Source organism: Schistocerca americana, chromosome 1, assembly GCF_021461395.2.
Source record: "Schistocerca americana isolate TAMUIC-IGC-003095 chromosome 1, iqSchAmer2.1, whole genome shotgun sequence".
NCBI lineage: Eukaryota > Metazoa > Arthropoda > Insecta > Orthoptera > Acrididae > Schistocerca > Schistocerca americana.
In genome coordinates, this window is record NC_060119.1 from 1027316718 (window position 1) to 1027344056 (window position 27339).

Consider the following 27339-nt stretch of genomic DNA (forward strand, 5'->3'; position numbering starts at 1 on the left):
TTCGAAGAGTACTATTGAGAAAATTTAGAGAACCAGCATTGGAAGCTGACTACGAAACGACTCTACTGCCGCCAACAGGCATTTCGCGTAACATAAGATACGAGAAATTAGAGCTCATACGGAGGCATATAGGCAGTCATTTCTCCCTCGCTTTATTTGTGAGTGGAAGAGGAGAAGAATTGCATAGTTTTGCACAGGATACTGTCTGCCACGCACCGTACGGTGACTTGCGGAGTATATATGTAGCTGTAGACGTAGATGTAATTCCAGTATCAGCTTGCTCTCGTACTGCACGTTTGGCCTATCTCTTAATCAAATAGGTTATGAACAAGCTCCTAATAGCAAGTGCAGCGTTGCAAAGATGTTATTTCATAAAACGTTATGGTGCATTTAATCAGGTAAAAATTAGTGTCTCTACCTGATCACGATGTGGATTAATTTTTATCCACAATCAAGACCTTTGACTTATTGAAGAAAGATAGGCGTAGCGCTGACAACAACGGTCAAGCGTCACATGATAACAGTCACGGCTGCACTAACAAACAGAAGAGGTGACACTCGTGTAATAGTGGTACAGCTGACTGTGTTTACGAATGGCTCGGTCAGTTGATTGTTTTTTCATTCAATCAGTTTTTCATTCGAATGAAGTAATCAAATGAAAGTATCCTGTGCGGCAAAGTCCGCCATATGAATGTTTTCACTTACTCTCGGGGTTTGAATGGTTTCACTAGATGTACGGCCTCTTACTAACATATGCTTTGTCCCACATAGTAGGCGACATGGTGATTAACTAATAAAAGGTGTTTTTATATGGAACTTAATTCAAAGACAATCAGCTGCAGAGGAAATAGAGCTATCAAAAGAGAGAGCCGTTTGTGCAGTATCGCTCAAGTTTTTTCCCCCCTTTCATAATTGACCCGATAGATACACTCACATGATGTAGTTGAAATTGCCAATGCTTTAATTGCTCTTTACATTGAACCTGATTACAGGTTTTGATTTATCTTGCCATGGCTCTTTTCTGTAGTACGAAACTTCATATTTTGTACACTTTCCTTAAAAATACTTCACAGGTAATAATTTGCAGTGTGTAACTAGAAACACTGTTACACATTGATGACTTCTGTTTGCTAGTGTCTCTCGGTGTTCACATTATCTCAACTAATTAAAAGCATTCATCTTTTCTAGACTTTTTGTATTTTTTACGCCAATTTTAGCTGTCAATCTGCATGTAACGAATTTGTCCTTTTCCGGTTTGGATCGCGAAATACTGCTACATTAATAACCGGTGTAACCGACATCGGTTTTATTTATTTCTAATGTAAGTTCTGCGTATTCACCAATTGAAAATCCTTTTGTTGGTTGGAACTAAATAACAACACCAGCTGCACTTTTATTTTCCATCGCCGTACCTAGTTCTGGCAACCGAAGGTCATATTCCAGCGGTTACGTACGTAGCGTTGTGGGAGTACATAGACTGATTTTATGGTTTCATTGAATTCTGTGAAAGGGTACCTCTTGTTTCCGCAGTGATTATGACGTTTCTGTCATCAGCAAGGAGATTTTTTCCTCACTGGGAATGTCACTCGTTTATGAAACAGTACTGGTCCTGATATGCTACCGTGTGGATTACCTACATTAATGTATATCGATTCTGATAAATGTTGCCCTCTTCTTAGGTGTTAACTCTGTGTGCCCTTCCCGTTAATTATTATCGGAAACAGTTGTCAGCTATACCTGTTAGTCCAAATGATAGAAACTTTGTTAATAGAAGTATATGGTGAGGAGTATCAAAAGGTTTCGAGAGATCAAAAAACTCGTGTGTGGCACACATACCCATGACAAGAGCATGTAGTATAACTTCCGTAAATTCTATTACGACTAGATATATACTTCAGGCACTTTGGAAAGCAAATTGTGATCGATATTAAAGGTTCTTTTCGACACTTCATTAATCTGTCTCTCATAATCGATTACGTTATTTTTGAGAATGACGACAGCAGTGAAACTGGGCCTGTAGTTTTGTACCTTTCTGCAGCAAGGCTTAGTCGAATGGCTTCAAACTCCCCGCCAAGTTTCGTGCCCTCGGGTACCGTGTGAGAAATAAAAGTGAGTGACAAATGAGACGCGAGCTCGTTAATTGTGCGCACAAAGGCAGGGGAAGTCGGCGCGGGCGCTGGGTGCCTGCAGCCCGAATCTAAATGAGAGGCGCGCCAAAGGCGGCTCATTGCTATTCGCGAGACCCATGCACCCGCCGCTCCCAGGGCTTCGCAGCGCGCTGCGTTGGAACTACGTGCATCGCTCTGTGGCACATGTCGCTGGCTTTCCGGCATAAAGTGGCTGTTCGCATGCCCTCAGATTTTCTCATGTTCCTCGTGTTTGTAATTTAACTTTCGTTCACCGAGACTGCATATTACACTGGAATCATGTCTCTGATATTTCTTCTGACAAAATTTTCCAATGTGTAACACCTTGGTCATCCGAACATTTCTTTCCATGCAGATCTATTCTAAAAAATCAATAGGGAATAACATAGAACATTTTGTGCCTTTTCGGGTTGTTTGGATTAAGTGCACTGACAGCAGAAAAGTCACATCACCAACGAATTTTGCGACATAATCGTAAGCTGTGTCTGTACATCTGAAAGATACTGTGTTCAAATTTGGCGCCAGTCGCATAAGAGTGGCGCTTCTAACGCCACTATGAGGATGCCAATCAGGTTTTCTTCAAATACACGCAATAATACTCATCAGAGTTACACTACTGGCCATTAAAATTGCTACACCAAGAAGAAATGCAGATGTTAATCGGGTATTCATTTGACAAATATATTATACTAGAACTTACATGTGATTACATTTTCACGCAATTAGGGTGCATAGATCCTGAGAAGTCAGTACCCAGAACAACTACGTCTGGCCGTAATAACGGCCTTGATACGCCTGGGCATTGAGTCAAACAGAGCTTGGATGGCGTGTACAGGTACAACTGCCCATGCAGCTTCAACACGATACCACAGTTCATCAAGAGTAGTGACTGGAGTATTGCCACCATTGACCAGACGTTTTCAATTGGTGAGAGATCTGGAGAATGTGCTGGCCACGGCAGCAGTCGAACATTTTATGTATCCAGAAAGGCCCGTACAGGACCTGCAACATGCGGTCGTGCATTATCCTGCTGAAATGTAGGGTTTCGCAGGGATCGAATGAAGGGTAGAGCCACGGGTCGTAACACATCTGAAATGTAACGTCCACTGTTCAAAGTGCCGTCAATGCGAACAAGAGGTGACCGAGACGTATTACCAATGGCACCCCATACCATCACGCCGGGTGATACGCCAGTATGGCGATGACGAATACACGCTTCCAATGTGCGTCCACTGCGATGTCGCCAAACACGGATGCGACCATCATGATGCTGTAAACAGAACCTGGATTCATCCGAAAAAAATGATGTTTTGCCATTCGTGCAGTCAGATTCGTCGTTGAGTACACCATCGTAGGCGCTCCTGCCTGTGATGCAGCGTCAAGGGTACCCGCAGCCATGGTCTCCGAGCTGATAGTCCATCCTGCTGAAAACGTCGTCGAACTGTTCGTGCAGATGGTTGTTGTCTTGCAAACGTCCCCATCTGTTGACTTAGGGATCGAGACGTGGCTGTACGATCCGTTACAGCCTTGCGGATAAGATGCCTGTCATCTCGACTACTGGTGATACGAGGCCGTTGGGATCCAGCACGGCGTTCCGTATTACCCTCATGAACCCACCGATTCCATATTCTGCTACAGTCATTGGATCTCGATCAACGCGAGCAGCAATGACGCGATACGATAAACCGCAATCGCGATAGGCTTCAATCCGACCTTTATCAAAGTCGGAAACGTGATGGTACGCATTTCTCCTCCTTATACGAGGCTTCATAACAAGTTCCACCAGGGAACGCCGGTCAACGGCTGTTTGTGTATGAGAAATCGGTTGGAAACTTTCCTATGTCAGCGCGTCGTAGGTGTCGCCACTGGCGCCAACCTTGCGTGAATGCTCTGTAAAGCTAATCATTTGCATATGACAGCATCTTCTTCCTGTCGGTTAAATTTCGCGTCTGTAGCACGTCATCTTCCTGGTGTAGCAATTTTAATGGCCAGCAGTGTAGTTACCTTTGAGATGATTGAACGTGGTGAGCTGATGTTAGTCAAGAATGCCTTTAACGCTACAAAAAGCCCATTATCAGCGACTTACTGAGTTTGAACAAGTTCATGTAACAGGGCTACGAGAAGCTCCTTGGTCCTCCTGTTATACTGCAGAAAGGCTTCGCAGGAATTGCTGACAGTGGTGGTCACGAGTATGAATGGTCACAAGAAGACCGGGTTTCAGATGGCCACGTGACACTACACTACTGAAAGGGAAGGCCATTGTGTTCAGTTTATCGCTCTGCCACACCGTACTGTATCTTCTGCAGCAATACGAGCAGACGTTGGCACCACAGTGACACAAAGAACTGTTAGAAATCGGTTACTTCAAGGATAACTCCGAGCCAGACGTCCTGTACCGTGCAATCCACTGACCCCAAACAAACGTTATCAGCGACTGCATTGGTGTCACGCGAGACGTCATTGGAGCTCAGAGTAGTGGTCTGTTGCGTTTTATGATGAACATTGGTTCTTCCACGGCACGAATGACGGCCGTGTGTTGGCTAGGAGGAGGTTACTAGGGCCTGCAAGCAACCTACCTGCTTACTAAATGCACTTGGACTACTCCTGGAGTTATGGTCTGGGGTGCGATTTCGTCTGAGTGCAACGCACCCTGACTGAAACTCCGACGGCCAGTCTGACGATCTGATCCGGTTGTGCTGTCCTTCATGAGCAGCATTCCAGGCGGTGTTTTCCAACAGGATAACGGTCGTCCACATACCGCTATCGAAACCAAGCTTGCTTTACGGAGTGTCGACTTGTTGCCTCGGCTGGTCGACTACCACATCTGTCTCCAATCGAGCGCATATGGAAGATCGTTGGACGGTAACTCCAGCGTCATCAACGAACTGTATTAACCGTCCTTGTATTGACCGCCCAAGTAGAGCAGGCATAGAACTCCACCCCACACACTGAAATCTGGCAAGTGTATAGCACATGCTTGCACGTTTGCATGACTGCATTCAACATTCTGGCGGTTACGCCAATTATTAATGTAGCAGTATTTCACATTTTCAACGCCTTATTTTGCTCTTAATCGCTTAAATATGTTACCTATACAAATGTATTCCGGAAATTTAATTAATCAGCATTATTTTTGGTTCTGAATTTTTTTCAGTCAGTTCATAAGGAAAAGTGATTTTTTTAACTAGACGGGATTAATAAACCTCCATTTTTCACTACTTCTCGTTTCCACGTCCTTGCAACGTCGTCCATTTGTTTTTAGCTGACTGTAATATACACGAATAATCTTCTCTTGCAAATGGTATTCCACAATCTCATCTTCTTCACCTATTCAAACCTCCTTCACTGGCCTCTACATTTTCAAGACACTTCTGTGTTACGGAACTTACCAAGCTTCAATTTTTCTTCTTCTGTGTCTTTCCCGTAGCTCACATTTCAAATACATACAGTACTATGCCCAAGCCGAGCGATATCACGAACTTTTCAATCAGTTTCGATACCCTAACAATTTTTTCTTCGCGTGTGTCAGTCCAACGTCAGTTCTTTGAAATATCCTTCGTAATTTTTCTATCTGGACAGAAAAATCACTCACTACGTAATGCACTCGGTGGGATTTCCCATTTAATTTTCCTTCATAATTAAGAGCTGTGGCCACGAGTGTACCGGAATATTCAGTGACATGTTATAATGAAGCTGCTACAAGCACACACAGTTCTGGAACCTTACTTTTTCTATCATTAGAGAATTTTGAAACCAGAATTCTAAAAAAGAGAAAATTGTTTCCTCTTCACGTCATAAATACAAAGATGAAATACCACAGAGCACAATAATATGTTAAAAGATAGCCGGCCGGTGTGGCCGAGAGGTTCTAGGCTCCTCAGTCTGGAACCGCGCGTTCGCTACGGTCGCAGGTTCGAATCCTGCCTCCGACATGGATGTGTGTGATGTCCTTAGGTTGGTTAGGTTTAAGTAGTTCTATGTTCTAGGGGACTGATGACCTCAGATGTTATGTCCCATAGTGCTCATAGCCATTTTATGGTAAAAGATCCTCAGCTGATAGACATTGTTGGATGAGCATATGGAGTGGCACGTCGTCAGCACACCGTCCTCCCAACCGTTGTCAGTTTTCATGGCCGGAGCCGTTACTTCTAACAATGGGAGTCCACGACGTTTGGAACGCGGCTTTACTGCAAACTTCGTACACTCGTAGTACTCCATTAGGACAACAAAACGTGTAAACAGTAGCGCGTTATTGAGAAAATCAAAAGATAATTTCGGTCGTCAAATATATATCTGTGCGTGGCCGTTTTTACGAGGAAGCGGCGGCGGCAGCCGAGTGGTTAGCGTTCAAGTCCCGTAATCGCTGGATAGAGTTCCGTTCGTCAGTTTCTTTTTTATTTTCAACACAGTCATTTTCTTTACTATTTATATTGCAATTGATATGATGGGAAAAATACGTGTAATCGGATGAACTTTTATTAAATTTACAATGTTATTTGGTAGTCTACAAATTTTTATTATCACAAATAATATAGTATTTATAACTATCGACTAGTAAACGACCAAACGCATAAAGTGATACTGAAAATGTATGTTTGTCCGTGATTTGAGAAATCCCTTATACCTGGAAGGACCCCGAAACTACTTACTACCTCCAAGTTTTGACCGGCACAGACGGCTTTCGAAAGATGTACAATTAATCGTCGGTTTCGACATTACGAGTACAATGGAACGATGGTATTTTTCGTAAAAACATGGAAAACATAAACGGCACCAGCTGCATTGAATATATGCTGTTTCCGCATACGCAAGGTATTTTGAGGTTTTCCTTGGAAAAACAAACCTCGTTAACATTTTCAAAAACCTCTCTTTCAACCGATAATTTTGAAGCAAATAGTGCATAACGCAGCATTTCCTCAAATATCGGCGCTGATAATTGATCATGCAGTATCGAGTGTATTTTAATAGCGTGTTCACGAGAAGCAGTTTCTCGTTCTTTTTCGATTAAATACGAACAATTTTGAAGACACGAGATATGTAAACAGGCAGAATACGGCGTTGTGGCCAGCAACGCCTATACAAGACAGTAACCGTCTGGCGCAGTACTTACATCGGGTACTGCTGCTACAATGACAGGTTATCAAGATTTAAGTGACTTAAGGAAGCAGTCGGCGCTCGAGCGATGGTACACGCCATCTCCGAGGTAGCAATGAAGTGTGGATTTTCCCGTGCGACCATTTCACGAGTGTACGCTGAATATCAGGAATCCGGTAAAACATCAAATCTCCGACATCACCGCGGTCGGTAATAGATCCTGCAAGAACGAGACCAACGACGACTGAAGAGAATCAAATGGTTCAAATAGCTCTAAGCACTATAAGACAACATCTGAGGTCATCAGTCCCTTAGACTTAGAACTACTTAAACCTAACTAACCAAAGGACATCATACACATCTATCCCCGAGGCAGGATTCGACGCTGCGACCGTAGCAGCAGCGCGGTTCCGGACTGAAGCGCCTAGAACCGCTCGGCTGCATCGGCCGGCTGAAGAGAATCATTCGGCGTGACAGAAGTGCAATCCTTCCGTGAATTTCTGTAGATTCCAGTGCTGGGCCGTCAACAATTGTCACCAAGCGAATCACAGAACAAAACATTATCGATATGGGACTTCGGGGCCGAAGGCCCACTCGTGTGCCCTTGATGACTTGCATGACACAAAACTTTACGCCTCGTCTGGGTTCATCAACATTGGACTGTTGATGACTGGAAACATGTTGTCTTTCGGACGAGTTTCTTTTCAAATTGTATCGAGCGACCGAGACTCGAACTCGGGACCTTTGCCTTTCGCAGGCAAGTGCTCTACCAACTGAGCTACCGAAGCACGACTCACGTCCGGTACTCACAGCTTTACTTCTGCCAGTACCTCGTCTCCTACCTTCCAAACTTTACAGAAGCTCTCCTGCGAACCTTGCAGAACTAGCACTCCTGAAAGAAAGGATATTGCGGAGACATGGCTTAGCCACAGCCTGCGGGATGTTTCCAGAATGAGATTTTCACTGTGCAGCGAGTTCGAGTCTCGGTCGGGCACACAGTTTTAATCTGCCAGGAAGTTTCATATCAGCGCAGGACAGAACTAAAGAAGCCTCGGACAAGCGCCGTCATGGTCGGGGACGACGCTTGAACCCTATGCCCGCCCACAATGGTTACGACACTGCTAGCCAACTGGAAAATGATTTAAATCCAAATAGAGGTGTTTTTCAGGATATGCTTCCTGCAACCACACTAGAAGGAAAACAAAGACAGAGGATGAGATGGTCAGATGAAGTTAATCGACACCTCATGTTCTGTTATTACCAAGCAATAAACCTAGGAACCAACACAATTGGATACAGATCACAAGTATACACAACATTTATTACCAGATACTCAGAATTAAAATTTGTAACAGAACAAGGACTGGTTGATCAGATCCGTGTAATAATCAAAAATAACAGGATATCCCAGTCAGAATTAGAAAACATCAAACAACAAGTACAACAAATACTGGAACAAAACAATGTGCAATCAGAAGAAGAAGAAAATACATTAATGGACTCAAACATCCCAGAGCAAACAAACAATGAACAACACGCATCAATTAATCAATCAGAGGAAAACGAAATCTTAAGACAGCCACCAGAACAAGCACAAATAGAACACGAAGTGACACACATGTTAGATATAGAAGAAAAATTTCAGCTGACATATATAGAATACAAAGACACAAATACAGACATTAGACCATTCTTGCATAGACCACCAAATAACCCACAAGGCGAAACAACAATAACAACTATCAACACAATCATACACAACAAAATAAATGAAAATACAACTATGGAAGAGTTACTACTACTGATTTATATAGGCGCACTCACTACACTAAGTATACACACTAGGCAGAGATCAGAACCAACCAACACACAGAAGAAACCCACAAAACCAGCATGGCAACACAGGCTACAGATCAGAATAGAAAAACTGAGAAAAGACATCTGACAGCTATCACAATTTATAAGAAATGAAATATCAGACAAAAAAAGAAAAAGGTTAGGTAAAATCTCACAACAAGAAGCGATAGAGCAGTTAGATGAAAAGAAGCAGAAATTACATGCACTGGCCAAACGACTTAGAAGATACAAAAAAAGTGAAAATAGAAGGAAACAAAACCAAACACTCAACACAAACCAAAAGAAATTTTACCAGTCAATATGTAACACACACATTAAAATAGACAATCCACCAAACATAACAGACATGGAACCCTTCTGGAGCAACATATGGTCAAACCCAGTACAAGATAACAGGCATGCACAGTGGATACAAGCAGAAACAGACACACACAAGATGATACCACTAATGCCTGAAGTGATAATTTTGCGACATGAAGTCACCCAAGCAATTAATTCTGTTCACAATTGGAAAGCCCCTGGAAAAGATAAAATAGCAAATTTCTGGCTAAAGAAGTTCACCTCAACACATTCACATCTAACTAAATTATTTAACAGTTACATTGCAGACCCATACACATTCCCCCTGATACACTCACACATGGAATAACTTATCTGAAAGCTAAAGATCCAGCAGACACAGCAAACCCAGCTAAATATCGCCCCATAACATGCCTACCAACAATATACAAAATATTAACTTCAGTCATTACACAGAAATTAATGACACATACAACACAGAACATAATTATAGATGAAGAACAAAAAGGCTTGCAAAGGAGCACGGGGATGTAAAGAGCAACTGATAATAGATGCAGAGGTGACATACCAAGCTAAAACTAAACAAAGGTCGCTACGCTACGCATACATAGATTATCAAAAAGCTTTTGATAGTGTACCCCACTCATGGTTACTACAAATATTGGAAATATACAGAGTAGATCCTAAATTGATACAGTTCCTAAACATGGTAATGAAACATTGGAAAACCACACTTAATATCCAAACAAATTCAAATACGAGGGTTATTCCAAAAGTGAGGTCCGATTCGCCGTAACTATTGAAATTCGGCGCCAATGACAAAACACGCATGCGCGCCGACTCCCGGCAAGCCTTGCGCGCCAAACGCCGCCATTCGCTTTGTTACTGTTGCTGAGTGTAGTTCACAGTGTCACTTTACAATGTTTAAGACAATTGATCAGCCCGCCGATTGTGAAGTAAGGGCAGTGATACGGTTTTTGTCTGCAAGAAACAATTCAGCGGCGGAAATCCATCGGCATATTACTGAAGTGTACGGTCCTAACATAATGAGCGACAGTAAAGTGCGCAAGTGGGTGCGAGCTTTTAATGATGGACGGGATAATGTGCACGATGAACCACGGTGTGGCCGACCATCAGTGATTTCAGACGATTTGGTCAATGCGGTTGACAAAAAAATTCGTGAAGATCGCCGATTCACTATTACAGACGTAGACATGCATTTTCCGAATGTGAGTAGAACAACTTTGTACAGAATTGTGTCTGAACATTTGAAGTTTCACAAATTGTGTGCCCGTTGGGTTCCCAGGCTGCTTACTGAGCCCCAACGAATGAAAAGAATGGCTTTTGCTCTTGATTTTTTGGAGCGATATCATAAGGAAGGTGACAGTCTTTTAGACAATGTTGTCACAGGGGATGAGACATGGGTTTCTCACATCACTCCAGAGTCTAAACGTCAGTCAATGCAATGGCGTCACACGTCATCGACAGTCAAGGTCAAGGCAAAGCAGACAATCTCAACACGTAAGGTTATGGCGACTGTGTTCTGGGATAGACGTGGAGTATTGTTAGTCGACTTTATGGAGAGAGGAACAACGATTAATAAAGCCGCCTACTGCGCTACCCTGACTAAACTTCGACGTGCAATCCAGAATAAGCGACGTGGTCTTTTGTCGTCTGGAATCTTGTTGTTGCATGACAATGCCAGACCCCACACTGCAAATGAAACGCAAGCTCTGATCAAGAAATTTGGATGGGAACAGATGGACCATCCTCCTTACAGTCCGGACCTGGCGCCAAGTGATTTCCACCTGTTCCGTTACTTAAAGGAGTTTCTCGGCGGCAAGCGCTTCGACACAGATGATGAAGTGAAAGAAGCAGTTAAGGACTGGTTATCGTCACAGGCGGCCGATTTCTATAACATGGGCATTCAAAAGCTTGTTGAACGATGTGACAAATGTTTAAATAAGTATGGAAGTTATGTAGAAAAATAGATAAAGATGTAAGGAATGTAAATAAAACAATTGTTTTGAAAAACATTTTAGTTTTGATTTTTTTTTTATAACCGGACCTTAATTTTGGAATAACCCTCGTACTATCACATCACAGCCAATAAAGATTAAGCGTGGAATATACCAAGGAGACTCATTAGGTCCTTTCTGGTTCTGACTTGCTCTGAACCCACTATCCAACATGCTAAATAATACAAATTATGGATACAATATTACTGGAACATACCCACACAAAATCACACATTTGCTATACATGGATGATCTAAAACTACTGGCAGCAACAAATCAACAACTCAACCAATTACTAAATATAACAGAAGTATTCAGCGATGATATAAATATGGCTTTTGGAACAGACAAATGTAAGATAAATAGCATAGTCAAGGGAAAACACACTAAACAAGAAGATTGCATATTGGATAACCACAGCGACTGCATAGAAGCGATGGAAAAAACAGATGCCTATAAATATCTAGGATACAGACAAAAAATAGGGATAGACAATACAAATATTAAAGAAGAACTAAAAGAAAAATATAGACAAAGACTAACAAAAATACTGAAAACAGAATTGACAGCAAGAAACTAGACAAAAGCTATAAATACTTATATTGACCTACTCATTTGGAGTAGTGAAATGGAATAACACAGACCTAGAAGCACTCAATACACTTACACGATCACAGTGCCACAGATATAGAATACATCACATACATTCAGCAACAGAAAGATTCACATTAAGCAGAAAGGAAGGAGGAAGGGGATTTATCGACATAAAAAACCTACATTATGGATAGGTAGAAAATTTAAGAAAATTCTTTATCGAACGAGCAGAAACTAGCAAAATACACAAAGCAATCACTCATATAAATACACCGGCTACACCACTACAATTTCATAGCCACCTCTACAACCCTTTAGATCACATAACATCAACAGATACGAAGAAAGTAAATTGGAAAAAGAAAACACTACATGGCAAGCACCCGTATCATCTAACACAGCCACACATCGATCAAGTCGCATCCAACACATGGCTAACAAATGGCAATATATAGAGTGAGACGGAAGGATTCATGATTGCAATACAGGATCAAACAATAAACACCAGATATTACAGCAAGCACATTATTAAATATCCCAATACCACAACAGATAAATGCAGACTTTGCAAACAACAAGTAGAAACAGTAGATCACATCACAAGCGGATGTACAATACTAGCAAATACAGAATACCCCAGAAGACATGACAATGTAGCAAAAATAATGCATCAACAACTTGCCATACAACATAAACTAATAAAACAACATGTTCCCACATACAAGTATGCACCACAAAATGTGCTGGAGAATGATGAATACAAATTATACTAGAACAGAACCATTATAATAGATAAAACAACACCACATAACAAACCTGACATCATACTCACCAATAAAAATAAGGAATTAACACAACTAATCGAAATATCCATTCCAAATACAACAAATATACAGAAGAAAACAGGAGAAAAAATTGAAAAATACATCCAACTGGCTGAGGAAGTCAAGGTCATGTGGAATCAGGATAAAGTTGACATTATACCAATTGTACTATCAACTACAGGAGTCATACCACACAAAATCCACCAGTACATCAACGCAATACAGCTACATCCAAACATATATATATATATATATATACAACTACAAAAATCTGTAATTATTTATACATGTTCAATGAATGACTAAATGCGATGTAACATATACCGTACAGTTAAAAGGAAGTCACGCTTGATGAAGGTCCGCGTCACTTTCCATTTTTAACCAGACCTAAGGTCTGAGAAAGGAAAGAAGATAATAATAATAATGACGCAATCACCTGAAGTTACAAATCACGCGTAATGCAACACTGCTGCTACAGTGAAAGAAGGATTTGTATTTGACTGTAATACATTAACTAACGTTGCTAAAATATGTCTGAAGTGAAATTTAATGAATTTCCAAGTTAAATAGCAGTCCATAGTAGTTACTGCTTATATTTTATCACAAAAAATGCTCAAAAGAAATGTGCGTACGAAAAAGAACAGTTTCAGTTAAATAAACTTTGATTATTTACGGGCAAAAAGTAATCAAATGATCTTGGAGTGACTGCACTGAACAACAAATCTCTTGTTAAAAGTAGCTGGGTCGATACGTTTTAACGTGGATGTCGCGAATTTTGTGCCATCTCTATGAGCTTTTACGTCCCATTTTACAGGGTAATAAATTTATTTTTCTCTTCTTAATATATTATTAATTTTTTGCTATTTTCTTTAAGTCTGTTATCTACATACAAGAAAGGGCCAAATGCATCACATGAATCCGTGTGAATGTAACACATAATACTGTTGCATAAGTGCTGACATATTTGTGTAACTAAGCACTGTGGTGTTCAAGTGGAAACAGGAAATCTACATAAAATGTCTACTTAAAAATATTAATTTTAAAAAATCTGCATACTACCCTTAGTCATGTGGCGCACAGATAGATATTCTTTCGTAATCCAGAAGGTACATGCCACTATTCTACTCTACTACATTGCATTTTTACATAGCAAATATTGTATTTATAATTCTGGGCTACACTTCTATACAACACTACACCACGCAGTACTACACTACACTGCACTACACTTCTGTACTTGGTACCAGAACCAAGCCAGATTTTCTCATTTATCTGGACAGTTAATCCCTGGCACGTTGCGGCACAACTCAGAATTCACAGTGACTGTGCCACCCAAGTTACAGAAATTGGGAGATGGCTGTCAAGGTCTCAGATGATGGCTCCTGCTCCTCTCCGACTCATCACCTCATTGTTCCCGGAAGGTTGCGTAGGTCGGTGTTCTGCCGAGATGCGTGCCAGATTTCTTGTAATTGTTTATCAGTGCATGCTACAGTTTACGACTAGACGCAGTGACCTGTAGACTTCCATAATACATCGATATTATGAACGGCATTTTTTTCAGTGCTGACCTTTATTGCCAACTCTGACAAGAGCATAGATCTTATACTCCTTCGTATGTTTTTTTTTAATCTTTGACAATTAGTCTGCAACATATACCACTCTAAGCCTAAACTTCCTAGTGATTAACAGCTAAGTGTCATATAGTATAAAAAATTGTATTTTTAAGATTCATCGTGTTTTGAAAGTTATTTAATTCATCCATGCTGTTATGGAGGAAGTTTGTACTCAACATGCAATTGTGTCCTGCTGGAATGTAATGTATTCTTAATCCATAGATGTAAAGCTTTGTTAGTACTTTCCAGGCGAGCACACAAGGTTTTGTTTCTAAAAAGCTTATCTGTGTATGCTACACGTGTGTTTCTGGGTTTTTTTTTTTGTAGTCCTCCGTGATAATGGTTGTTTAGACAGAAACCGGTTGCCTAAGAAGACGTATACATATCTAGTGGGTCAAGAGGCTTTTGTTCAAATGCCTGACAGCTGTAAATAGTTATCTACAAAAGTTGGAAATATAGCTCCACGGGCTGAGAGGTTATATGATGTTATTTCAGTGATTACAAATCGTGTCAAATTTATAAGAAAATTATGAGGCCACTGATGAGTAAGACGTTGCGACGCTTCTGACTTTGAAGCATACAGTTATTCGATTGGCAAGGGTATTATAAAAACTTTGCATCCTCTTCCGAGGCAAGCTCATCTACAACTGTTGTGACTGGTCCCTGTTTTCTTGGATAATGGCGCTGGTACGGAGTTAACGTCTGAGCTGTTCCCATACATCAGGGACAGATCTGGGAATCCTGCTGAACACAGGAGAACCTCGACTTCACGCAGACAGTTCACAGAAACAACTGCGTGTGTGGATGAGCATCGTCCTGTTTAAAAATGGCGCCACGACTCTGTTGCAGGATGTCGGTGACGTATCGTTGTGCGGTCAGAGTTCCCTTAATGTCAACCAACCGTGACTTGAAGTCCTACCCGATGGGACTCTGCATCACGGGGACAGCTGCCTTCCTTAGCATCTGATTTCCCCTTCCACAGCTTCACGTTTTGTCTGCAGAATTGGATATGGCCGCACAAAAAATGGTTCATGCTCTCTCACTTACAGCTTACATTACGCCGTCCTTATCACTCCTGACTCACTCGAGAAAATGTGCTTATGCCTTCTAAGAATCTCTGCCATACCTTCCGTTTCTTCCAAGTTTTACTTTTGTACGGATGTGAGATTCTGGTCGACTACCAGCATTCTGCGTATATGTCTGCGTCTTTCAAAATGATCACTCAATTACGATGAAATCTACGTCAGATGGTTCCGTGACGGTCGCATTTTGGCTGATAGCTGACCTCGCGACACGACTCACGAATTTGTACTTTTCTCTTTTCGTAAAAACTCACTGATGTCGACGCGTTGACACTACTGTAAAATATATAGCTTTTTTTACTGAATGCCTTAACCATTTCTGTCAAATACGGCAAATTAAGATTTCACACTGCACACGACACACACCACAAAAACTAGTCCTCGACGCAACAAATTAAGCTCTCCACGTAAGCGACTATCAATGCTGTGGCGACATAGACGATGATGTAACTGTACGGTTACAAGTACTTCAGAATTACTAGTTTGGATATCTCTGGGAACCTCCATTTCACTAATGATATACTCAGCTTTCACATAAGTTAATCTGTGGTCCGCCAAATTGTAGCATTTTCCTGTTGCACGGATATCACCATGTATAAGAATAGGACTAGAGCTAAACTTTTTATTTTTATTTGTTTATTTATTTATTATGAGGTAGCAGTCTTCTGACTGGTTAGATGTAATGCATTACGAATCCCTCTCTTGTGCCAGTGTTTTCATCTCAGAGTATCAATTGCAACCTTCGTCTTCTTTTATTTGCTGAATGTACTCCAGTCTCTGTCTTTCTCAGCAGTTTTTACCCTCTACAGCTCTGTCTAGTACCATGGAAGTTATTCCCTAATGTTTTAACAGATGTCCTATCCTAATGCCTTTTCCCTTTGTCATTCTTTTTCATGTATTCCTTTCCTCGTCGATTCTCCGGAGGAACTCCTCGTTAATCACCTTATCAATCCACCAAATTTTCCGCATTTCTCTTTAGCACCACATCTCAGGTGGTTACATCCTCTTTCTCTCCGGTTGTTCCATAGTGCATGTTTCACTACCATAGAGTGCTGTATTCCAAATGTACATCCTCCCAAATTTATTCCTCAAATTAAGGCCTGTGTTTGACACCAGTTAACTTCTCTTGCCCAGAAATGCCCTTTCTGCCAGTGTTAATCTGCTTCTGATGTTCTCCTTGCCCTGTAAGTCACAGGTTATTTGGCTGATTGGATAGCAGAATTCCTTACACTGATCTATTCCATGATCCCCAGTTCTGAAGTTGCGTTTCTCGCCTTCCTTATTTCTGCTACTTGTAATTACTTTCGTCTTTCTTTGATTTACTCTCAATCCGTATACTGTACTCATTAGACTGTTCATTGCATTGAACACATCCTGTAATTTCTTTCCACTGAGGATGGCAATTCGCTCAGCTAATCATTTTATTCATTTCCTTTCATCTTCAACTTCAATCAAACTCTTGAAGCTTTCCTTCTTGCTCTTGCTTTATAGACTGAACAGTAGGGGTGAAAGATACACACTTGTCTTACACCCATTTTAAACCGAGCATTTCGTTCTTAGTCTTCCAGTCTTATTGTTCACTCTTGGGTCGTGTACATGTTGTATACTACCCGTCCTTCTCTATAGCTTCCCCCTGTTTTCCTCAGAATTTCGAACATCTTCCACCCATCAACACTGCCGAACTCTTTTACGTGGGTGACAAATGCTACCAACGTGTGTCGGTTTTTCTTCAGTCATGCTTCCATTATCAACGGCAACGCCAGTACTTCCTCTCTGATGTCTTTACTTTTCCTAAAGCCAAATTTATCTTCATCTAACAGATCTTAAACCTTAATTTTGTAAGTTGGCGTCCACCTCCGCCAACTCAAATGTTTTAGAAATTTGTTACCAGAATGACGATCGTGATCCCAGACTGGTGTTGAGAATGGCGCAGCAGCGGAAGTAGACGGATTGAATTTTAGTAAATGTAATCTACATATCACGATTTGGTAGTCGCTCTACTCTGAATGATTATTAACAAAGAAGAAATCGCACATCTTTTTTGCGCTTATAGCAAGAGAACGGACATAGCAAATTAATTATTAAATTACGCCAATGGCGAACAGATGACACGTCGAAGTGCTTCGTCTTCACTGCTAGAAGTGCTGAAAAATAAAACTCATGATACAATGAATAATGAAACTAAACATGTGAACTGGAGGGTTAATAATAAAAAACCGATTAACTCAATATAAGTTACTATACTGTGAAATCACTACAACTGTAGCCCACAATGCTTACATTATGGAGGCTGAAAACGGTAAGACAAGTGGGAACAGCTTGGCTTCTCCTAGCTACTCTGAAAAAAATTTAAAGGCTACTCCTCCGTTTGTTACACACATAATACAAATATAAACATCGACTCTTTGGTCTCAAATATTTACACAAATTTTTACATAACATTGTTTTGTTGAAAGGGGTATTACAACGCCCCCGAGTGTCTATGATACAATTTGCTGCTTCGTTGTGAGCAGTCATTCAACATTTAAATATCGGAAAGAAAAGTTCCTATGTACACTGTACATGTATTTTTTTTCCTGTTCAGTAAAAACAGTTATTAGGAGTTACGTCTAATCATTGTGAAGTCCTTGGTAAAGACTTGTCGTTCATCAACGAGACATATGAGCGACATCAATTCTGAGTGTGAGCACCGTTTCCAGACACTATTCGGCTTGCGCACAGGTTGCTTTCGCGGGCAAGTGGTTCGCAGGAGAGCTCCTGAAAAGTTTGGAAGGTAGGAGACGAGGTACTGGCAGAAGTGAAGGTGTGAGGACGGGGCGTGAGTCGTGCTTGGGTAGCTCAGTTGGTAGAGCACCTGCCCGCGAAAGGCAAAGTCCCGAGTTCGCGCCTCGGTCCGGCACACAGTTTTAATCTGGCAGGAAGTTTCAAATTGACAATTATCTTCGCGATCATCCACATAAGAAGCCACCTGACAACTAGATCTGAATACGGCTGAGTATTTACATCTCGTTTTTCCCGAATTGGGTTCCAATTGCTTATCGCATTCTAACAGCACTCGAAGCTGTATTAGAGATATTGCAAATAATGGTCAGGAACATTAAAAGTACAGGGTGAGGATTAATATCAACAGTAAGTGGTAGACAGACGTCCCTCTTCCGCAGTATGTATCTGTGTGAGAATATTCCTTCCAAAGTTGACACTGTGAACGGGACAACTTCTTCGAAAGATTTTCGCCTATTGTTGGTGGTATTGGATGTTATCTCTGATAATCTACCAGTACACCTCTAGAACAACACGGCTGGGAAGAAATGCTGAAATCCTCAAACTTCTGCATGTGGCCATAACGTAGTTACGCTTATAATATTACCCAGGCCTTCGAACTTCTTTGTAATTAAAATACACAAGTCTGACTGTGTCAGTTAGGGAGACATGCAATCTAAACTGGGATGCCAATTAATTCCATTAATTTTAAATTACCACAAATTGTAAAGTTAGTTTTTAGTTCTTTGTTTACATTATTTTAAACTTCGTTAGCCTTCCACAAATTAAATTGTTTTAGTTAATTGGACAGACATCAATTTTAATTAAGCTGTTTTTGTATTATTAATTTTAGTTCACAAGGCAGAACCGTATGTCTGCATTGATAGGAAAAAGTAATCAACATAAATAAATTATTTCTGAGTGTCATTTCGTTTCTAATTGAAGAACATAAGGTCATCACGCTAGCAGATGGATGCCACAAATACCGAAATGTTAGTTGCGTCATTGTGGGACCTCTACAATGTTAATGAATTTACATCGTGGAATCCAATACCGTGAATGTAATTACCAGCAATAGAATACCACAACTAATATCCAGTACTGAGGGTAAACTCTAGTTTCACGCAGTCATGCGTAAAACAACTGCCTCACATCTAAAGCTACTTTTGGAACTTAATCAGAAACCCAAATGCCCGCTAGTCCGTAAAGATGAGGCTCCTAAGATAGTTCTTTAAATTACGAAACGCAAAAGATAAACCGAAAACCGTTAGCTACAATTTTGTACACACTGTATATTTCTAAATTCATGAACCTTACTTTTTCGGTCCTCCTCATAACCGACACATTTCTGTAATTAATGATAAGTGACGCTTGAGCTGATGTAAACCGAGACGCCACGGAAGAGTGGATGACTGGCAACAAGTAATTCTGAGTGATGAACCACTCTGTACCCTGTGTCAGTCTGAATCAGTGGTTATTTATTACCATGTGCATTGGCCTCAGTGAAGTATAATTAGCGCGCACAAAATGCGGTGGCCGCTAGATGCACAGTCGGCTGAGGAACCGTGGGTAGAGCGGCAGTGGTGGGGGCCTCGCTCAGAGCGCTATGGGGGAAAGGACGAGTGCTGGAGCGGAAATGCTGTTCTAAGCTGAGGCCTTTGATCACATTTTCTGTAAATATTAAGTGGGTTTCTTCACACCCACACTTGCATGGTGACTAATCAAAAATATTCCCGCCTAAAATGCAGTCATTTATTTTCGCCTGGCTTGTTAACCGTTTGTAACTTTCAGAGAAGCGACATGAGTGACGAATTCTGAGTAAAACCTACACATTTCTCTGGTTGCCGTGTCAAAATCTGCTTATTTTGCCAAAACGCAGCAGAGTTTACACTTGTCTCACCTCACTAACATTTTGTGCAGACACAATTACAAGAGAATTCTGAAACATTGGTTTACTCTACTGGCCATTAAAATTGCCACACCACGAAGATGACGTGCTACAGATGCGAAATTTAACCGACTTGAAGAGGATGCTGTGATATGCAAATGATTAGCTTTTCAGAGCATTCACACAAGGTTTGCGCCGGTGGCGACACCTACAACGTGCTGACATGAGGAAAGTTTCCAACCGATTTCTCATACACAAACAGCAGTTGACCGGCGTTGCCTGGTGAAACGTTGTTGTGACGCCTCGTGTAAGGAGGACAAAAGCGTACCATCATGTTTCCGACTTTCATAAAGGTCGCATTGTACCCTATCGCGACTTCGGTTTATCGTATCGCCACATTGCTGTTCGCGTTGGTCGAGATACTGCTAGCAGAATATGGAATCGGTGGGTTCATGAGGGTAATACGGAACGCCGTGCTAGATCCCAACGGCCTGATATCACTAGCAGTCGAGATGACAGGCATCTTATCCGCTTGGCTGTAACGGATCGTGCAGCCACGTCTCGATCCCTGAGTCAACAGATGGGGACGTTTGCAAGACAACAACCATCTGCACGAACAGTTCGACGACGTTTGCAGAAGCATGGACTATCAGCTCGGAGAACATGGTTGCGGTTATCCTTGACGCTGCATCACAGACAGGAGCGCCTGTTATGGTGTACTCAACGACGAACCCGGGTGCACGAATGGCAAAACGTCATTTTTTCGGATGAATCCAGGTTCTGTTTACAGCATCCTGATGGTCGGATCTGTGTTTAGCGACATCACGGTGAACGCACGTTGGAAGCATGTATTCGTCATCACCATACTGGCGTATCACCCGGCGTGATGGTATGGGGTGCCATTGGTTACACGTCTCGGTCACCTCTTGTTCGCATTGACGGCACTTTGAACAGTGGACGTTACATTTCAGATGTGCTACGACCCGTGGCTCTACCCTTCATTCGATCCCAGCGAAATCTTACATTTCACCGGGATAATGCTCGACCGCATGTTGCAGGTCCTGTACGGGCCTTTCTGGATACAGAAAATGTTCGACTACTGCCCTGTCCAGCACATTCTCCAGATCTCTCACCAATTGAAAACGTCTGGGCAGTGGTGGCCGAGCAACTGGCTCGTCACAATACGCCAGTCACTACTCTTGATGAACTGTGGTATCGTGTTGAAGCTCCATGGGCAGCTGTCCCTTGTCACGCCATCCAAGCTCTGTTTGACTCAATGCCTAGGCTTATCAATGCCGTTATTACGGCCAGAGGTGGTTGTTCTGGGTACTTATTTCTCAGGATCTATGCACTCAAATTGCGTGAAAATGTAATCACATGTAAGTTCTAGTATAATATATTTGTCCAATGAATACCCGTTTATCATCTGCATTTCTTCTTGGTGTAGCAATTTTAATGGTCAGTAGTGTATTAAGTTTAGTAAGTGAGGAAATGACGAAAAATAAAGTCAGTATCTTATGAAAAAGCACATCCACAGTACAAAAAAACGTGTGAGGTCTTCACATATCTTGTTCCAAAACCCATACCATTTCTCGTTTAACCAGCTGTCGATAGTCCTTAAAAATTACATTCTTTCACCAAAACAACAATGTTGGAATAATACAGTAGTTAATGAAGTTTTACATAATAATGATATGATGAGATACTCTCCTCTTTGCATGCTATAATTTGTCAAAATCTCCTTTCGATATCGGAAACAGTTTGTGAAATATGAAGAATGCTATCGATATTTCACATTGGCTTTAATTCAGCCGCGGCGCGATCGCAAATGAGTGTGCTGCATCAGATTAGTTTTCTCGAAATTTTTGACAGACATATACTTCCACTCAAGTTTAAAGAAAAATTCAGTATGTTAGCTAAATTTCATTCACAGCAACATATCATGTAATATGCACCAAACGCAAAATCATAGCGACCTCTATTTTTCATTGCATACTTATCCGATTTTCGAGTAGTACAGTACTTTCACTTAACTATCAAAATAACTATTACCATTAACTAAATGATAAGCACATCTTAATGAACCTGATATACAGGGTGGTCCATTGATAGTGACCGAGTCAAATATCTCACGAAATAAGCGCTAAACGAAAAAACTACTAAGAACGAAACTCGTCTACCTTGAAGGAGGAACCCAGGCGGCGCTATGATTGGCCAGCTAGATGGCGCTGCCATAGTTCAAACGGATATCAACTACGTTTTTTTTAAAAATAGGAACCCCCATATTTATTACATGTTCGTGTAGTGCGTAAAGATAAATGAATGTTTAAGTTGGAGCACTTCTTTCACTTTCTTATAGATGGCGCTGTAATAGTCACAAACGTATAAGTACGTGGTATCACGTAACATGCCGCCAGTTCGGACGGTATTTGCTTCGTGATACATTACCCGTGTTAAAATGGACCGTTTACCAATTGCGGAAAAGGTCGATATCGTATTGATGTATGGCTATTGTGATCAAAATGCCCAACGGGCGTGTGCTATGTATGCTGCTCGGTATCCTGGACGACATCATCGAAGTGTCCGGACCGTTCGCCGGATAGTTACGTCATTTAAGGAAACAGGAAGTGTTCAGACACATGTGAAACGTCAACCACGACCTGCAACAAATGATGATGCCCAAGTAGTTGTTTTAGCTGCTGTCGCGGCTAATCCGCACATCAGTAGCAGACAAATTGCGCGAGAATCGGGAATCTCAAAAACGTCGGTGCTGAGAATGCTACATCAACATCGATTGCACCCGTACCATATTTCTATGCACCAGGAATTGCATGGTGACGACTTTGAACGTCGTGTACAGTTCTGCCACTGGGCACAAGAGAAATTACGGAACGATGACAGATTTTTTGCACGCGTTCTATTTAGCGACGAAGCGTCATTCACCAACAGCGGTAGCGTAAACCGGCACAATATGCACTAAGGGCAACGGAAAATCCACGATGGCTGCTACAAGTGGAACATCAGTGATCTTGGCAGGTTAATGTACGGTGCGGCACTATCGGAGGAAGGATAATTGGCCCCCATTTTATCGATGGCAATCTAAATGGTGCAATGCATACTGATTTCCTACGTAATGTTCTACCGATGTTACTGCAAGATGTTTCACTGAATGCAGAATGGCGATGTACTTCCAACATGATGGATGTCCGGCACATAGCTCGCATGCGTTTGAAGTGGTATTGAATAACATATTTCATGACAGGTGGATTGGTCGTCGAAGCACCATACCATGGCCCGCACGTTCATCGGATCTGACGTCCCCGGATTTCTTTCTGTGGGGAAAGTTGAAGGATGTTTGCTATCGAGATCCACCCACAACGCCTGACAACATGCGTCAGCGCTTGTCAACCCATGTGCGAACATTACGGAAGGCGAACTACTCGCTGTTGAGAGGAATGTCGTTACACGTATTGCCAAATGCAATGAGGTTGACGGACACCATTTTGAGCATTTATTGCATTAATGTGGTATTTACAGGTAATCACGCTGTAACAGCATGCGTTCTCAGAAATGGTGAGTCCACAAAGGTACATGTGTCACATTGGAACAATCGAAATAAAATGTTCAAACGTACCTACGTTCTGTATTCTAATTTAAAAAACCTACCTGTTACCAATTGTTCGTCTAAAATTGTGAGCCATATGTTTGTGACTATTACAGCGCCATCTATCACAAAGCGAAAAAAGTGGTCCAGCTAAAACATTCATATATCTTTACGTACTACACGAATATATAATAAAATATTGGAGTTCCTGTTTTTAAAAAAACGCAGTTGATATCCGTTTGACCTATCTATGGCAACGCCATCTGGCGGGACAACCATAGCGCCATCTGCTTTCCCCCTTCAAGCTAGACAAGTTTCCGGCTTTGTAGTTTTTTCGTTTGGGGCTTATTTCGGGAGATATTTGGCCCGGTCACTATCAGTGGACCACCCTGTATAAAGCTAAAAGTAAAGTAAAAATGAATTTTTTAAACCAAATAGTTTTCTTAAAATCGTTTGAGAAACCTTGCAGGGTGAGGACCTCGATTCTGTCATCGGTGACCAGCGGAAAGGGGGAAAACACTTTTCGGCCTCCCCTTCCGAACAAAAGAATGAATTCGCCCGGCGCTTTGGACGAAAATTCGTCACTGCGAATCGGCCACTCTATACTGCGCGAGCTGTAGTAAGTGGTGTTGCGGTATTGGTGTGTTTGTCGTGATTAGGTTTGTCGTGATTTGGTTCAGGTCCTCTTACTGTGCTTAATAAAATGATAAATGCAGAAGGATGTGACCACATTTTACGGCGTTGTGTTCTGTATGTAGTTGAGAAACAGTTTGGAGACGATGATGGTGTTAACGTTACAATGCATTCTCTGTCATAAGGCAGCATCTATGCAGAATAACGTCTCTGAAAGATACTGACCTGTCCAGAATCCCGACCTGAAACCGAAGGAAGACCTTTGCAATGAGACAGAAGGTCCACTTCGTTCCATACCGCAGTGTGGCTACATGGTTTCGGCTCTTTTGGCGCCCAAGGAGAAGGGGCTAGTATTCCTTCTCGGACATTCATTATTTTTTTTTTTTTTTTTTTTTTTTTTTTTTTTTTTTTTTTTTTTTTTTTTTTGGTTATCAGTCTACTGACCGGTTTGATGCGGCCCGCCACGAATTCCTTTCCTGTGCTAACCTCTTCATCTCAGAGTAGCACTTGCAACCTACGTCCTCAATTATTTGCTTGACGTATTCCAATCTCTGTCTTCCTCTACAGTTTTTGCCTCTACAGCTCCCTCTAGTACCATGGAAGTCATTCCATCATGTCTTAGCAGATGTCCTATCATCCTGTCCCTTCTCCTTATCAGTGTTTTCCACATATTTCTTTCCTCTCCGATTCTGCGTAGAACCTCCTCATTCCTTACCTTATCAGTCCACCTAATTCTCAACATTCGTCTATAGCACCACATCTCCAATGCTTCGATTCTCTTCTGTTCCGGTTTTCCCACAGTCCATGTTTCACTACCATACAATGCTGTACTCCAGACGTACATCGTCAGAAATTTCTTCCTCAAATTAAGGCCGGGATTTGATATTAGTAGACTTCTCTTGGCCATAAATGCCTTTTTTGCCATAGCGAGTCTGCTTTTGATGTCCTCCTTGCTTCGTCCGTCATTGGTTATTTTACTGCCTAGGTAGCAGAATTCCTTAACTTCATTGAATTCGTGACCATCAATCCTGATGTTAAGTTTCTCGCTGTTCTCATTTCTACTACTTCTCATTACCTTCGTCTTTCTCCGATTTACTCTCAAACCATACGGTGTACTCAGTAGCCTGTTCATTCCATTCAGCAGATCATTTAATTCTTCTTCACTTTCACTCAGGATAGCAATGTCATCAGCGAGTCGTATCATTGATATCCTTTCACCTCGTATTTTAATTCCACTCCTGAACCTTTCTTTTATTTCCATCATTGCTGCCTCGATGTACAGATTGAAGAGTAGGGGCGAAAGGCTACAGCCTTGTCTTACACCCTTCTTAATACGAGCACTTCGTTCTTGATCGTCCACTCTTATTATTCCCTCTTGGTTGTTGTACATATTGTATATGACCCGTCTCTCCCTATAGCTTACCCCTACTTTTTTCAGAATCTCGAACAGCTTGCACCATTTTATATTGTCGAACGCTTTTTCCAGGTCGACAAATCCTATTAAAGTGTCTTGATTTTTCTGTAGCCTTGCTTCCATTATTAGCCGTAACGTCAGAATTGCCTCTCTCGTCCCTTTACTTTTCCTAAAGCCAAACTGATCGTCACCTAGCGCATTCTCATTTTTCTTTTCCATTCTTCTGCATATTATTCTTGTAAGCAGCTTCGATGCATGAGCTGTTAAGCTGATTGTGCGATAATTCTCGCACTTGTCAGCTCTTGCCGTCTTCGGAATTGTGTGGATGATGCTTTTCCGAAAGTCAGATGGTATACCGCCAGACTCATATATTCTACACACCAACGTGAATAGTAGGTTTTGTTGCCACTTCCCCCAATGATTTTAGAAATTCTGATGGAATGTTATCTATCCCTTCTGCCATATTTGACCGTAAGTCCTCCAAAGCTCTATTAAATTCCGATTCTAATACTGGGTCCCCTATCTCTCCTAAATCGACTCCTGTTTCTTCTTCTATCACATCAAACAAATCTTCACCCTCATAGAGGCTTTCAATGTATTCTTTCCACCTATGTGCTCTCTCCTCTGCATTTAACAGTGGAATTCCCGTTGCACTCTTAATGTTACCACCGTTGCTTTTAATGTCACCAAAGGTTGTTTTGACTTTCCTGTATGCTGAGTCTGTCCTTCCGACAATCATATCTTTTTCGATGTCTTCACATTTTTCCTCCAGCCATTTCGTCTTAGCTTCCCTGCACTTCCTATTTATTTCATTCCTCAGCGAGTTGTATTTCCGTATTCCTGATTTTCCCGGAACATGTTTGTACTTCCTCCTTTCATCAATCAACTGAAGTATTTCTTCTGTCACCCATGGTTTCTTCGCAGCTACCTCCTTTGTACCTATATTTTCCTTCCCAACTTCTGTGATGGCAGTTTTTAGAGATGTCCATTCCTCTTCAACTGTACTGCCTACTGCGCTATTCCTTATTGCTGTATCTATAGCGTTAGAGAACTTCAAACGTATCTCGTCATTCCTTAGTACTTCCGTATCCCACTTCTTTGCGTATTGATTCTTCCTGACTAATGTCTTGAACTTCAGCCTACTCTTCATTACTACTATATTGTGATCTGAGTCTATGTCTGCTCCTGGGTACGCCTTACAATCCAGTATCTGATTTCGGAATCTCTGTCTGACCATGATGTAATCTAATTGAAATCTTCCGGTATCTCCCGGCCTTTTCCAAGTATACCTCCTCCTCTTGTGATTCTTGAACAGGATATTCGCTATTACTAGCTGAAACTTGTTACAGAACTCAATTAGTCTTTCTACTCTTTCATTCCTTGTCCCAAGCCCATATTCTCCTGTAACCTTTTCTTCTACTCCTTCCCCTACAACTGCATTCCAGTCGCCCATGACTATTAGATTTTCGTCCCCCTTTACATACTGCATTACCCTTTCAATATCCTCATAC